The sequence below is a fragment of the Urocampus carinirostris genome, chromosome 8 (assembly GCF_059441175.1).
Source record: "Urocampus carinirostris isolate Australia breed hairy pipefish chromosome 8, RoL_Ucar_1.0, whole genome shotgun sequence".
Lineage (NCBI taxonomy): Eukaryota > Metazoa > Chordata > Actinopteri > Syngnathiformes > Syngnathidae > Urocampus > Urocampus carinirostris.
This window is the reverse complement of record NC_142356.1, coordinates 18,935,189-18,952,361: the sequence shown is the minus strand read 5'-3', so window position 1 is coordinate 18,952,361 and position 17,173 is coordinate 18,935,189.

The window sequence follows — 17,173 nt, the reverse complement described above, 5'->3', positions numbered from 1 at the left end:
CCAAGTATAAACCAGGCCCGACCCTGCTTAGCTTCCGAGATCAGACGAGATTTTTTTTTTTTTTTTTTTTTTTTTAATATGTGCGTAATTCTTCATTTATTTGTTTTGCAAACAGGTTGTGAAAGAATGCAAATCCGCCCAAAAGGGGCTGCTCCGAGGCCAGAAAAAAATACCAAAAAGCTTGCTGGAAGTAAAAAGCTTACAGCACCTGGTATTCCCAGGCGGTCTCCCATCCAAGTACTAACCAGGCCCGACCCTGCTTAGCTTCCGAGATCGGACGAGATTTTTTTTTTTTTTTTTTTTTTTTTTTTTTTTTTCATTAAGACAAACAGGCACATTGATTACATCACATCTGGTAAAATTATTCTTACACCCTCCCAAGTTATTTGCACAAAAGGATTAGTAAGAACAAATATTTTGTTAAAAACCTCTAAAATTCCGTTATTATTAAAATAGACATACAGTGCTTCCATTATTCTTTTCAATTTGCTTTCAAACAGTTTGCATATATCCAGTTTCCGTCCTTTATTCTTCAAAACCGTTCTTCTTACCCACACTGTATGCCTAGCTACTGACAAAACTATATTGAGTGCCTGGTTATTTTTTCCTTTTTTACCTTGTATCATCCCAAATAAAAACATCTTCTCCCAATTTTCATCAACATACTGTTCATTCTGTCCAAAACCTTTCGTCATTTCCTTAAGCACTGCGGTCAGTTTTTTCAGTTCCTCACAGTTAAAGAACATATGCTTTAAGCCCTCTTTCTCCTTCTTGCATATTTTGCATGTTTCATCCCTCGCAAGTCCCATCTTAAAAAGTCTCATTTCATTAAAAACACAGTTGTGGGCTAAAAGGAAATCAAAATTTTCTAACGAAGGGCATTTCAAACCGGTTCTGATGTTTCTCCACACATCTTTTGTGTTAAAATCTACAAACATCTTTTCCCAATAAGAATTTGCTCTCGGTTGTATAAAAGCCATTTCTCTAAAAACAGAATAGAAGTCTTTTAAAACAAGAGCACTAAAAGGTGTCCCTGTGTCCTTCATCTCTATTCTCATTGGACCTTCCTCTTGTTTCTTTTCATTTCTTTCTATAATTGTCCACCATTCTTTAGGAACTGCTTTTTTTATTGTCATGTACTCATTCCTGATTTTTTCTTCATTACATTCGTCTACTGTTGCACCAATCTCGTCAATGAAAGCCTGAAATGGCAAGAATCCCGGTCTGACCTCGTACAAAAGATCTCTGATTTTTCGGAATCCTGCGTCAAACCAGTGCTTGTAAAAGTTCCCTCCTCCAATTCGTAAATTCGGATTTAAGAACAAGGGTTGATTTAAAATTTCTTCCTTTCCCTCCGGTTTAAAAACTACATGTCCTATAAAATCACTCCAAGCCCTTAAAACTTCCCTATAAAAGTCTGGGATGCCGTTTGTCATATATTCTTTTGTTTTCATCCACAAGGCTGAAGGCCCCATTTTAAAAGTTTTGTCTAAAAAGTATTCCAGAATTCGCGTCGATTCTTTGTCTCCCTCCCTCATGAAATTTTTAACAGTTTTTATTCTTAAAGCCTTCAGTCTTATGGATGGATCGAGCAATCCCAGACCGCCCTCCTCCACCCTTCCAATCAGAGTCTCATAGGCTATTTTAGCTGGCTTACCATCCCAAATAAAATCAGTCACATACTGCTTCAGAGTTTTAACTGTGGGTAATGGCAAACACACTGATCCAAGGACACTCCATATTTTGGATAAAAACAGTGTATTAACAACTAAAACTTTTCCCTTCAGAGTAAGACTTCTCCTTTTCCAAAATGCCAATCTATTTCTTATTTTCCCGATTGTCTCCTCCCACATCAGTTTCGTAGTTTCTTTTTCATTTGGCCCTACTCTCACCCCCAGAATTTTAAGGTTATCTTTTACTTCTTTAAAAGGCAGTGTCCTTGACAAGGCGGTTTGCTTTCCTAATTTTAAAATCTCAGTTTTGCCAACATTCATCCGAGCTCCTGAACCCCGGCTGTATATTTCTATGGCATCCAACGCTTTAAAAATGCTGTGCTCATCTTTTAAAATTAGGGTTGTGTCATCTGCATATTGATAAATTTTGGTTTCTGTGTTAAAATTCTTAAAACCTTCAATCTTTACCCCTTTTATTCCATTGTCAGCATTGATCGCAAGTCCTAAAGGTTCTGCAACCAAAGAGTAAAGTATTGCTGACAGTGGACAGCCCTGTCTTATTGACCTGGTTAAAGGAATAAAATCTGTTAAAAAACCATTGCATTTGACACAACTCTTGGCATCAGCGTAGAGACATCTCAGACACCGGATTATGTTTTCTCCAAAATCAAATCTTTCTAAAACCGCAAATAGAAAATCGTGCTCTACCCTATCAAACGCTTTTTCTAAGTCTGCATTAATTAAAAAGCCACTGACTCCTGCCTTCTCCATGTACCAGACTTTGTCCCTCACACCATTAACTGTGTCTGAGATGTCTCTGCCTATTACCGCATAAGCCTGGTTAGTTTGGATGACTGTTGGTAAGACCCGCTTCAGTCTGTTTGCCATTATCTTCGCCAAAATCTTGTAGTCACAATTTAAAAGGCTTATGGGTCTAAAATTCTGCAGCTCTTCCCTGTCCCCTTTCTTTTTATATATAATTTTAATTAAACCTCTTGACATCCTTGAGCTGAGAGCCCCTCCTTTCCACACTTCTTCATACATTTGTCTTAAAACAGGAACAAGAGAACCTTTAAAAACCTTGTAAAATTCACATGTTAAGCCATCCAGACCAGGACTCCTGCCGTTTTTCATCTCATCTATGGCTCTCTCTATTTCTTCACTATTGATGTCTCTATTGCACATTGTTTTATCTTCCTTACTTACTTTACTCTCAATATTATTCAATAAAAAATCTTTTGCACCCTCTTCCACACCTTGTTTTGAAAATAAGTTGGTATAGAATCTTTTTATTTCCTTTAAAATATTGTCCTTATCTGTCAATCTCTTTCCTTCTCCATTTTTAATACATTTAATTTCTTCCGTTTTCTGTCTGTTTTTTTCCAGTTCAAAAAAGAACTTTGTGCATCGTTCGCCTTCAATCATATATTTCGCTCTACTTCTTATCATAGCTCCCTGGAATTTCTCTTCTTCTATTTTTTTAAGTTCATCTTCTATCTCCATAATTTTATTCGTGTTTTCATTTTTCCCATCACTTTGTTTTAGTTCCTCTTCTAGTTCTTTTCGTAACTTTTCTTCTCTCCCCCTTTCCTGTCTTCTCAGTTTTTTACAAAACAAAATCGAATGTCTTTTAATATCATACTTTAGATTGTCCCACCATATTCCCAAGTTACTTTCATACTTTGTCATGTTCTTTATGCTGTTCACAATTATATTTTCTATTTCCATTTGATAAAAATTGTCTTTTAAGACTTTTGTATTTAAAATCCATACCCCCGGCCCCTTCTCTATTTTATTCAGATCTATATTAAAAACAATAAAGTCATGATCACTAAAATTACATCTTCTGTAGTAAATACTTTTAAAATTCTCCATAAAACTACTTTTTGCCAAAACAATATCAATTCTGCTTTGCTTAATTTCATCTAAAACAATTTGTCTTCTGCTAAACTTTCTAACTCCTTTATTCCTTTCTCTCCATACATCTATTAAATCGAGTTCTTCCATTACCTGTATTAGTTCCTTTCTTCCCCTTTCTGCTCTAAAAACCATATTATCTGCCACATCTTCTTTCTGTAGTGCTATATTAAAATCCCCAGCAACCACAGTTTCCCCCCAAGCCTCGATTAGAACTTTTAATTTCTTAAAAAATTCAACTTTCTCTTTCTCTTCATTCGGTGCATGTATGTTACAAACATTCATTTTCTCATTACCTTCTCCAACACTTATAGTTAGTATTTTTCCTTTTTTATCATTATATATTTCTGTTACTTCCTCAACCATATTCCTTTTAATTAAAAAAGCCACTCCTCTACCTCTTCCCTCACAATTATTAAATAAAACCTCCCCATCCCATCGTTTTCTAAAATCCTCCGCTATCACACTTGTCCAGTTCGTTTCTTGCAATAAAATATCATTTTTCTCAGTCTCTCTGATTAACTTCTGTAATTTTTCGGGATTCGCCCCTCCCCTCATGTTTATTGAAATAAAATTCCACCCCATTAAAATAATAAATGGCAATAAATAATTCAAGCCAACAAAATATTTAAGAAACATAAAACCAACCATTACTATGTACCACCATCATCCTGTAAAACCTCAAATCTCCCTCCAGTTATTTCTATTTGTTTTGCCTTTCTTCTTCTCTCCTGTGCTTGTAATACCTTGTCTATGTTAATACTTGGTTTCAACCTTTTCCTTTTGGTCGTAAAATTGCCCCACTTGTTTGAAATGTCACGGTTAATTTTTCCTTTTCCAACTTCATCCAATGATTCTTCTTTATTTAGTTCCTTGTGTGTCTGGGTCTCCTCCTCCCTCTGCCCCTTCTCCCCCATTGTTTCAGCCCCAATTATTCCAGTTAAAATCCCAATGTCCATGCCTGAGTCCTCGCGCTCTGAGTCTTGTTGTCTGGGGGCCTGAGCACAGGGGGGATCCTCTTCAGGTGACGGTTCCTGGGAGGGACCCTCATCCCCCGCCTCTGATGCCACCATGTTTATCTCCAACTTGCTTACTTCTCCCTCTCCCTCAGCAGAAGAAACGCATGTACAGTGTATGAATGCACGGCAGCAATCAGGGCATCTGAGAGCGACGCATTCCCGGGCATAGTGACCCTGCCGCAAGCACTCCCTGCACGTGAACTCCGGACACTCCCGCAGCACGTGACCAGGGTTCATGCACAACCGGCAGATTTTCACCTGCCGGTCGTGAATCACCCGGCAGTACAGGGGACCGTCCGGAGTCTCGAACCTGGTGGAGTACGGCAGGGAGGCCACATCCTTGGGGAATTTAGCTTTGATGAACCTCGTTCCGTCTTCTACGGATGTGCCCGGGTAGAAGCGCCGCCTCAATGGAAGGACAGGGTCCACTCCCCACCTCTGTAGCTTCTCCAGCACCTCTTCATCCGGTATGAACAGGGGCAGTTGCAAAAAGGAGACCATGATTTCGTTCACTTGAAGTCTTTTTGTCCGGATTAAATTTCCCTTGTATAAAAGACCTCCATCTAAAGCTTCGCACGCCTCCTCGTTTTCCAGCGTTGCTTCATATTGATTATTTTGCTTAGGCCGTAGTCCGAGTAGTTTCCCTGCCCCCACCATCCTCTCAATTTCCTTAATTAAGTCAATTGGTGCTATGTTCTGACTCCCCTCTGTTTCTAAAAGCATTGTTAGTTCCCTCAAATATTTTCTTTGTCTTAGTCTTTTCACATTCCCCATATCTTTTTTTTCTTCTTGGTTATTCTTCTTTTCTTTATCACGTATGTTATGTTCCTTCCTTCTTCTCGCGTCCAGTCCATCGTCCATTTTATCTGCATCATTATTCCGTCCTTGCTCAATCAGATCCGTTGTTTTATTAATTGATCCGTTCATATTATTCTCATCCGCCTCACTTTCTTTCTCTTCACATCGAGCTACTTTGTTAGAATCATTGTCCATGCTCCTTTCCTTTGTGTCCAGTCCGATTTCATTCACAATTTTCGACTTTTTAAATACCTTGTTTGTAGCGTAGTTCTTCGACGTTGTTGGTTTCTCATTGTCGAGTGCCACCTCATTCCTTCTATCAGTCCCCGGAGGCAGATCTACAACTCGGCTGCTCGCCTCCACTCCTTGATTGACGCCACGCTGTCCGTCCATTGTCCTCTCAAAAAAGGAGAGAACCCAAAAAGGCTCCCCAGACAGACACCAAGTCCGCTGGGGACGCAAAAAACGAAAAAAGTAGACAAATCAAAGTACTTAAACTTTCAAATAAACCTTCAAAGTAAGAAAAACAAAGAATGGGGAGAGCCTTTCTCTCCCTACTGCAGCCGTCTACTCGCAATCACACACCTGCAAGTGGTTGCGTTCAGGGTAGTATGGCCGTAAGCGAAAGAAAGGGGAGAATATTCAGTATTTATAATCAACACTGCGGAAGTTGCAGTGCCACTGTTTGCCAAGAGGGGTAACCATTTATAAAACAACAGGGGTATAATATGTGCGTATTTCTTCGTTTATTTGTTTTGCAAACAGGTTGTGAAAGAATGCCTTATCCGTCCAAAAGCGGCTAGTCCGAGGCCAACAAAATAGCAAAAACTTTGCTGGAAGTAAAAAGCTTACAGTACCTGGTATTCCCAGGCGGTCTCCCATCCAAGTACTAACCAGGCCCGACCCTGCTTAGCTTCCGAGATCGGACGAGATTTTTTTTTTTTTTTTTTTTTTTAAATTATAAAACAACAGTGGTTTAATATGTGCGTATTTCTTCATTTATTTGTTTTGCAAAAAGGTTGTGAAAGAATGCAAATCCGTCCAAAAGGGGCTGCTCCGAGGCCAGAAAGAATACCAAAAAGTTTGCTGGAAGTAAAAAGCTTACAGCACCTGGTATTCCCAGGCGGTCTCCCATCCAAGTACTAACCAGGCCCGACCCTGCTTAGCTTCCGAGATCGGACGAGATTTTTTTTTTTTTTTTTTTTTCTTTTTTTTTTCCTTTTTTTTTTTTCTTCTTTTCTTTCCTTCTCTTTTTTCCTCTTCTAAAAAACAAACAGGCACATTGATTACATCACATCTGGTAAAATTATTCTTACACCCTCCCAAGTTATTTGCACAAAAGGATTAGTAAGAACAAATATTTTGTTAAAAACCTCTAAAATTCCGTTATTATTAAAATAGACATACAGTGCTTCCATTATTCTTTTCAATTTGCTTTCAAACAGTTTGCATATATCCAGTTTCCGTCCTTTATTCTTCAAAACCGTTCTTCTTACCCACACTGTATGCCTAGCCACTGACAAAACTATATTGAGTGCCTGGTTATTTTTTCCTTTTTTACCTTGTATCATCCCAAATAAAAACATCTTCTCCCAATTTTCATCAACATACTGCTCATTCTGTCCAAAACCTTTCGTCATTTCCTTAAGCACTGCGGTCAGTTTTTTCAGTTCTTCACAGTTAAAGAACATATGCTTTAAGCCCTCTTTCTCCTTCTTGCATATTTTGCATGTTTCATCCCTCGCAAGTCCCATCTTAAAAAGTCTCATTTCATTAAAAACACAGTTGTGGGCTAAAAGGAAATCAAAATTTTCTAACGAAGGGCATTTCAAACCGGTTCTGATGTTTCTCCACACATCTTTTGTGTTAAAATCTACAAACATCTTTTCCCAATAAGAATTTGCTCTCGGTTGTATAAAAGCCATTTTTCTAAAAACAGAATAGAAGTCTTTTAAAACAAGAGCACTAAAAGGTGTCCCTGTGTCCTTCATCTCTATTCTCATTGGACCTTCCTCTTGTTTCTTTTCATTTCTTTCTATAATTGTCCACCATTCTTTAGGAACTGCTTTTTTTATTGTCATGTACTCATTCCTGATTTTTTCTTCATTACATTCGTCTACTGTTGCACCAATCTCGTCAATGAAAGCCTGAAATGGCAAGAATCCCGGTCTGACCTCGTACAAAAGATCTCTGATTTTTCGGAATCCTGCGTCAAACCAGTGCTTGTAAAAGTTCCCTCCTCCAATTCGTAAATTCGGATTTAAGAACAAGGGTTGATTTAAGATTTCTTCCTTTCCCTCCGGTTTAAAAACTACATGTCCTATAAAATCACTCCAAGCCCTTAAAACTTCCCTATAAAAGTCTGGGATGCCGTTTGTCATATATTCTTTTGTTTTCATCCACAAGGCTGAAGGCCCCATTTTAAAAGTTTTGTCTAAAAAGTATTCCAGAATTCGTGTCGATTCTTTGTCTCCCTCCCTCATGAAATTTTTAACAGTTTTTATTCTTAAAGCCTTCAGTCTTATGGATGGATCGAGCAATCCCAGACCGCCCTCCTCCACCCTTCCAATCAGAGTCTCATAGGCTATTTTAGCTGGCTTACCATCCCAAATAAAATCAGTCACATACTGCTTCAGAGTTTTAACTGTGGGTAATGGCAAACACTCTGATCCAAGGACACTCCATATTTTGGATAAAAACAGTGTATTAACAACTAAAATTTTTCCCTTCAGAGTAAGACTTCTCCTTTTCCAAAATGCCAATCTATTTCTTATTTTCCCGATTGTCTCCTCCCACATCAGTTTCGTAGTTTCTTTTTCATTTGGCCCTATTCTCACCCCCAGAATTTTAAGGTTATCTTTTACTTCTTTAAAAGGCAGTGTCCTTGACAAGGCGGTTTGCTTTCCTAATTTTAAAATCTCAGTTTTGCCAACATTCATCCGAGCTCCTGAACCCCGGCTGTATATTTCTATGGCATCCAACGCTTTAAAAATGCTGTGCTCATCTTTTAAAATTAGGGTTGTGTCATCTGCATATTGATAAATTTTGGTTTCTGTGTTAAAATTCTTAAAACCTTCAATCTTTACCCCTTTTATTCCACTGTCAGCATTGATCGCAAGTCCTAAAGGTTCTGCAACCAAAGAGTAAAGTATTGCTGACAGTGGACAGCCCTGTCTTATTGACCTGGTTAAAGGAATAAAATCTGTTAAAAAACCATTGCATTTGACACAACTCTTGGCATCAGCGTAGAGACATCTCAGACACCGGATTATGTTTTCTCCAAAATCAAATCTTTCTAAAACCGCAAATAGAAAATCGTGCTCTACCCTATCAAACGCTTTTTCTAAGTCTGCATTAATTAAAAAGCCACTGACTCCTGCCTTCTCCATGTACCAGACTTTGTCCCTCACACCATTAACTGTGTCTGAGATGTCTCTGCCTATTACCGCATAAGCCTGGTTAGTTTGGATGACTGTTGGTAAGACCCGCTTCAGTCTGTTTGCCATTATCTTCGCCAAAATCTTGTAGTCACAATTTAAAAGGCTTATGGGTCTAAAATTCTGCAGCTCTTCCCTGTCCCCTTTCTTTTTATATATAATTTTAATTAAACCTCTTGACATCCTTGAGCTGAGAGCCCCTCCTTTCCACACTTCTTCATACATTTGTCTTAAGACAGGAACAAGAGAACCTTTAAAAACCTTGTAAAATTCACATGGTAAGCCATCCAGACCAGGACTCCTGCCGTTTTTCATCTCATCTATGGCTCTCTCTATTTCTTCACTATTGATGTCTCTATTGCACATTGTTTTATCTTCCTTACTTACTTTACTCTTAATATTATTCAATAAAAAATCTTTTGCACCCTCTTCCACACCTTGTTTTGAAAATAAGTTGGTATAGAATCTTTTTATTTCCTTTAAAATATTGTCCTTATCTGTCAATCTCTTTCCTTCTCCATTTTTAATACATTTAATTTCTTCCGTTTTCTGTCTGTTTTTTTCTAGTTCAAAAAAGAACTTTGTGCATCGTTCGCCTTCAATCATATATTTCGCTCTACTTCTTATCATAGCACCCTGGAATTTCTCTTCTTCTATTTTTTTAAGTTCATCTTCTATCTCCATAATTTTATTCGTGTTTTCATTTTTCCCATCACTTTGTTTTAGTTCCTCTTCTAGTTCTTTTCGTAACTTTTCTTCTCTCCCCCTTTCCTGTCTTCTCAGTTTTTTACAAAACAAAATCGAATGTCTTTTAATATCATACTTTAGATTGTCCCACCATATTCCCAAGTTACTTTCATACTTTGTCATGTTCTTTATGCTGTTCACAATTATATTTTCTATTTCCATTTGATAAAAATTGTCTTTTAAGACTTTTGTATTTAAAATCCATACCCCCGGCCCCTTCTCTATTTTATTCAGATCTATATTAAAAACAATAAAGTCATGATCACTAAAATTACATCTTCTGTAGTAAATACTTTTAAAATTCTCCATAAAACTACTTTTTGCCAAAACAATATCAATTCTGCTTTGCTTAATTTCATCTAAAACAATTTGTCTTCTGCTAAACTTTCTAACTCCTTTATTCCTTTCTCTCCATACATCTATTAAATCGAGTTCTTCCATTACCTGTATTAGTTCCTTTCTTCCCCTTTCTGCTCTAAAAACTATATTATCTGCCACATCTTCTTTCTGTAGTGCTATATTAAAATCCCCAGCAACCACAGTTTCCCCCCAAGCCTCGATTAGAACTTTTAATTTCTTAAAAAATTCAACTTTCTCTTTCTCTTCATTCGGTGCATGTATGTTACAAACATTCATTTTCTCATTACCTTCTCCAACACTTATAGTTAGTATTTTTCCTTTTTTATCATTATATATTTCTGTTACTTCCTCAACCATATTCCTTTTAATTAAAAAAGCCACTCCTCTACCTCTTCCCTCACAATTATTAAATAAAACCTCCCCATCCCATCGTTTTCTAAAATCCTCCGCTATCACACTTGTCCAGTTCGTTTCTTGCAATAAAATAATATCATTTTTCTCAGTCTCTCTGATTAACTTCTGTAATTTTTCGGGATTCGCCCCTCCCCTCATGTTTATTGAAATAAAATTCCACCCCATTAAAATAATAAATGGCAATAAATAATTCAAGCCAACAAAATATTTAAGAAACATAAAACCAACCATTACTATGTACCACCATCATCCTGTAAAACCTCAAATCTCCCTCCAGTTATTTCTATTTGTTTTGCCTTTCTTCTTCTCTCCTGTGCTTGTAATACCTTGTCTATGTTAATACTTGGTTTCAACCTTTTCCTTTTGGTCGTAAAATTGCCCCACTTGTTTGAAATGTCACGGTTAATTTTTCCTTTTCCAACTTCATCCAATGATTCTTCTTTATTTAGTTCCTTGTGTGTCTGGGTCTCCTCCTCCCTCTGCCCCTTCTCCCCCATTGTTTCAGCCCCAATTATTCCAGTTAAAATCCCAATGTCCATGCCTGAGTCCTCGCGCTCTGAGTCTTGTTGTCTGGGGGGCTGAGCACAGGGGGGATCCTCTTCAGGTGTCGGTTCCTGGGAGGGACCCTCATCCCCCGCCTCTGATGCCACCATGTTTATCTCCAACTTGCTTACTTCTCCCTCTCCCTCAGCAGAAGAAACGCATGTACAGTGTATGAATGCACGGCAGCAATCAGGGCATCTGAGAGCGACGCATTCCCGGGCATAGTGACCCTGCTGTAAGCACTCCCTGCACGTAAATTCCGGACACTCCCGCAGCACGTGACCAGGGTTCATGCACAACCAGCAGATCTTCACCTGCCGGTCGTGAATCACCCGGCAGTACCGGGGACCGTTCGGAGTTTCAAATCTAGTGGAATACGGCAGGGAGGCTACATCTTTCGGGAATTTTACTTTAATGAATCTTGTTCCATCTTCAACGGACGTGCCCGGGTAGAAGCGCCGCCTCAATGGGAGGACAGGGTCCACTCTCCACCTCTGCAGCTTTTCCAACACCTCTTCATCTGTTATGAATGGGGGCAGTTGTAGGAAGGAGACCATAACTTCGTTAACTTGTAGTCTTTTAGTCTGAATTAGAACCCCTTTGCATAAGAGACCCCCATCTAAAATTTCACATGCCTCCTCATTTTCCAACGTCGCTTCATATTGTTTATTTTGTGTAGACCGTAGTACCAGTAGCTTCCCCGTACCCACCATCTTCTCGATTTCTTTAATTAAGTCAATTGGTGTTATGTTTTCAATCTCCTCTGTTTCCAAAAGCATTGTCAGTTCTTCCAAATATTTTCTTTGTCTTAGCCCTTTCACATTCTCCATATCTTTTTTTGTTTCTTGCTTATTTCTCTTTTCTCCATCACGCATGTTATATTCCTTCTTTCTCCTCATGTCCAATCCATTGTTCATTTTATCCGCATCATTAGACTGTCCTTGTACAATCATTTCAGTTGTTTTGTTAATTAATCCATTCATATTATTTCCATCCGCCTCACTTTCTTTCCCTCCATGCCGAGCTACCTTGTTGAAATCATTGTCTATACTCTTTTTCCTTGTATCCAGTCCGGTTTCATTCATAATTAGCAACTTTTTAAATACCTTGTTTGAATCACAGTCCATTGTCGTTGTCGGTTTTCCATTGTCCAGTTTCACTTCACTACATCCATCAGTTCCTGGGGGCAAATCCACAACACGCTTGCCCGCTTCCACTCCAAACTCGATGCCATGCGGTCTGTCCATTGTTTGTTCAAAAAAGAGAGAACCAAAAAAAGGCTCCCCAGACAGAAACTAAGTCTGCTGGGGACGCAAAAACGAAAATAAATAAATAAATAAATAAATAAATAAATAAATAAAGCACTTAAACTTTTAAATAAACCTTCAAATAAATAAGAAAACCAACAAAGAATGGGGAGAGCCTTCCTCTCCCTACTGCAGCCATCAACTCACAAACACAAACCAGGAAGTGGGCGTGTTCAGGGTAGTATGGCCGTAAGCGAGAGAATGGGGAGAATTTTCAGTATTTATAATCAACACTGCGGAAGTTGCAGTGCCACTGTTTGCCGAGAGGGGTAGCCATTTATAAAACAACAGGGGTTTAATACGTGTGTATTTCTTCATTTATTTGTTTTGCAAACAGGTTGTGAAAGAATGCCGTATCCGTCCAAAAGGGGCTGCTCCGATCCCAAAAAATAGCAAAAACTTTGCTGGAAGTAAAAAGCTTACAGCACCTGGTATTCCCAGGCGGTCTCCCATCCAAGTACTAACCAGGCCTGACCCTGCTTAGATAGATAGATAGATAGATAGATACTTTATTCATCCCCTAAGGGAAATTCACATTTCCAGCAGCATCCCTGAGCTGAGAACAATACAATAATAAAGCCAAAAGAATACAATATACAAATACCCAGTGTGACGTGCAAATGCCCACTTTAGCATGTTATATAGAGTAACTAAATAGTGCTACACAGAACACATAATGCAGTAAGATTCGGTAATATCCAATGTAGGTCGTGTGGTTTAATGTGGGCCTTTACTCTGCCGGGTGGAGTTAAAGAGCCTCGTGGCATGAGGAAGAAAAGATCTCTTCAGTCTGTCCGTAGTACAAGACAGTGACAGCAGTCTGTCACTGAAACTGCTCTTCTGTCCGGAGATAATGCTGTGAAGCGGATGCGATGGATTGTCCATGATTGACCTCAGCTTTTTCAGTGCCTGTCTCTCAGCTACTGTTGTTAGGCTGTCCAGCTCTTTGCCCACAACAGAGCTCGCTTTCCTAGCCAGTTTATTGAGACGAGAGGCATCCTTCTTCTTGACGCTGCCTCCCCAACACGCTGCCGCATAGAAGAGGGCGCTTGCCACTACTGTCTCATAGAATATTTTCAGGAGCTTTTTGCAGATGTTGAAGGAGGCCAGCCTTCTGAGGAAGTAAAGTCGGCTTTGCCCTTTCCTACATAGAGCTTCTGTGTTGGCAGTCCAGTCCAGTTTGTTGTCCAGCTGCACACCCAGGTATTTGTAGGTCTGGACAAATTCTACACATTCTCCCTTGATGGTTACAGGAACCGGGTGAGTTCTGGTTCTCCTGAAGTCCACCACCATCTCTCTGGTCTTGGTGGTGTTTAGGTGCAGGTGGTTTGCGTCGCTCCATCGGACAAAGTCCTGAATCAATTTCCTGTACTCCTCCTCCTGCCCGTTTCTGATACATCCCACGATCGCAGTGTCATCTGCAAACTTTTGCACATGGCAGGACTCAGAGTTGTACTTAAAGTCCGATGTATATAGAATGAATAGGAACGGAGAGAGAACGGTCCCCTGCGGAGATCCTGTGCTGCTAACCACGGTGTCCGATGTACAGCCCCCCTGTTTCACATACTGCGGTCTGCCTGTCAGGTAGTCAGTAATCCATTCTACAAGGTGTGAGCTAACTCCCATCTCTGTCAATTTCCTACTCAGTAGCAGAGGCTGTATGGTATTGAAGGCACTAGAGAAGTCCAAAAATGTAATCCTCACAGCCCCCTTCGCCCTATCCAGGTGAGAGAGGGATCGGTGTAACATGTATAATATAGCATCCTCCACTCCCACCTTCTCCTGGTAAGCAAATTGCAGTGGGTCGATGGCGTGACGGACCTGTAGCCTCAGGTGGTGCAGCAGCAGCCGCTCCATGGTCTTCATCACATGTGATGTCAGGGCGACTGGCCTGAAGTCGTTGAGTTCCTCTGGTCTTGATTTCTTTGGGACTGTGATGATGCAGGATGTTTTCCACAGCTGAGGGACCCTCCCCTGTTCAAGGCTCAGGTTGAAGATGCGCTGTAGAGGGTCTCCCAGCTCAGACGCACAGGCTTTCAGCAGTCGGGGGGATATTCCATCCGGACCAGCTGCCTTGCTGGTTCGTAGCCTTCTCAGCTCCCCACACACCTGGGCTGAAGTTATTTTTAGTGGGGGGATGTCTTCCATGCTAGTGTCCAGAGGGGGAGGGGGAAGGACAGCTGCACAACTCAGGGGTGAGGATGAGGCGGAGTGGTCAAACCTGTTGAAAAAGTTGTTCAACTGGTTGACTCGCCCCACATCTATATCCACAGCCACACTCTGCTTGGTGCTGCAGCCAGTAATTGTTTTCATCCCTTCCCACACCTCCTTCATGTTGTTGTTCAGCAGCTTTTTCTCCAACTTCCTCCTGTACTGCTCCTTCCCTTTCTGGAGCTGGACTTTGAGCTCCTTCTGTACTCGTTTTAGCTCCTGATGATCACCATTTTTAAAGGCCCTCTTCTTTTGGTTCAGAAGGCACTTGATGCACCTGGTATTCCCAGGCGGTCTCCCATCCAAGTACTAACCAGGCCCGACCCTGCTTAGCTTCCGAGATCGGACGAGATTTTTTTTTTTTTTTTTTTTTTTTTTTTTTTTTTCATTTTCTTCTTCTTTCTCTAAAAAACAAACAGGCACATTGATTACATCACATCTGGTAAAATTATTCTTACACCCTCCCAAGTTATTTGCACAAAAGGATTAGTAAGAACAAATATTTTGTTAAAAACCTCTAAAATTCCGTTATTATTAAAATAGACATACAGTGCTTCCATTATTCTTTTCAATTTGCTTTCAAACAGTTTGCATATATCCAGTTTCCGTCCTTTATTCTTCAAAACCGTTCTTCTTACCCACACTGTATGCCTAGCCACTGACAAAACTATATTGAGTGCCTGGTTATTTTTTCCTTTTTTACCTTGTATCATCCCAAATAAAAACATCTTCTCCCAATTTTCATCAACATACTGCTCATTCTGTCCAAAACCTTTCGTCATTTCCTTAAGCACTGCGGTCAGTTTTTTCAGTTCTTCACAGTTAAAGAACATATGCTTTAAGCCCTCTTTCTCCTTCTTGCATATTTTGCATGTTTCATCCCTCGCAAGTCCCATCTTAAAAAGTCTCATTTCATTAAAAACACAGTTGTGGGCTAAAAGGAAATCAAAATTTTCTAACGAAGGGCATTTCAAACCGGTTCTGATGTTTCTCCACACATCTTTTGTGTTAAAATCTACAAACATCTTTTCCCAATAAGAATTTGCTCTCGGTTGTATAAAAGCCATTTCTCTAAAAACAGAATAGAAGTCTTTTAAAACAAGAGCACTAAAAGGTGTCCCTGTGTCCTTCATCTCTATTCTCATTGGACCTTCCTCTTGTTTCTTTTCATTTCTTTCTATAATTGTCCACCATTCTTTAGGAACTGCTTTTTTTATTGTCATGTACTCATTCCTGATTTTTTCTTCATTACATTCGTCTACTGTTGCACCAATCTCGTCAATGAAAGCCTGAAATGGCAAGAATCCCGGTCTGACCTCGTACAAAAGATCTCTGATTTTTCGGAATCCTGCGTCAAACCAGTGCTTGTAAAAGTTCCCTCCTCCAATTCGTAAATTCGGATTTAAGAACAAGGGTTGATTTAAAATTCCTTCCTTTCCCTCCGGTTTAAAAACTACATGTCCTATAAAATCACTCCAAGCCCTTAAAACTTCCCTATAAAAGTCTGGGATGCCGTTTGTCATATATTCTTTTATTTTCATCCACAAGGCTGAAGGCCCCATTTTAAAATTTTTGTCTAAAAAGTATTCCAGAATTCGTGTCGATTCTTTGTCTCCCTCCCTCATGAAATTTTTAACAGTTTTTATTCTTAAAGCCTTCAGTCTTATGGATGGATCGAGCAATCCCAGACCGCCCTCCTCCACCCTTCCAATCAGAGTCTCATAGGCTATTTTAGCTGGCTTACCATCCCAAATAAAATCAGTCACATACTGCTTCAGAGTTTTAACTGTGGGTAATGGCAAACACTCTGATCCAAGGACACTCCATATTTTGGATAAAAACAGTGTATTAACAACTAAAATTTTTCCCTTCAGAGTAAGACTTCTCCTTTTCCAAAATGCCAATCTATTTCTTATTTTCCCGATTGTCTCCTCCCACATCAGTTTCGTAGTTTCTTTTTCATTTGGCCCTATTCTCACCCCCAGAATTTTAAGGTTATCTTTTACTTCTTTAAAAGGCAGTGTCCTTGACAAGGCGGTTTGCTTTCCTAATTTTAAAATCTCAGTTTTGCCAACATTCATCCGAGCTCCTGAACCCCGGCTGTATATTTCTATGGCATCCAACGCTTTAAAAATGCTGTGCTCATCTTTTAAAATTAGGGTTGTGTCATCTGCATATTGATAAATTTTGGTTTCTGTGTTAAAATTCTTAAAACCTTCAATCTTTACCCCTTTTATTCCATTGTCAGCATTGATCGCAAGTCCTAAAGGTTCTGCAACCAAAGAGTAAAGTATTGCTGACAGTGGACAGCCCTGTCTTATTGACCTGGTTAAAGGAATAAAATCTGTTAAAAAACCATTGCATTTGACACAACTCTTGGCATCAGCGTAGAGACATCTCAGACACCGGATTATGTTTTCTCCAAAATCAAATCTTTCTAAAACCGCAAATAGAAAATCGTGCTCTACCCTATCAAACGCTTTTTCTAAGTCTGCATTAATTAAAAAGCCACTGACTCCTGCCTTCTCCATGTACCAGACTTTGTCCCTCACACCATTAACTGTGTCTGAGATGTCTCTGCCTATTACCGCATAAGCCTGGTTAGTTTGGATGACTGTTGGTAAGACCCGCTTCAGTCTGTTTGCCATTATTGTTAGGTTTAATTTTCTAACATTTATAATAAAACACTCTACAATATAGGACAAAGAGAATCGGTTCTTTATAATTAGTTACTTTATTAATCATCA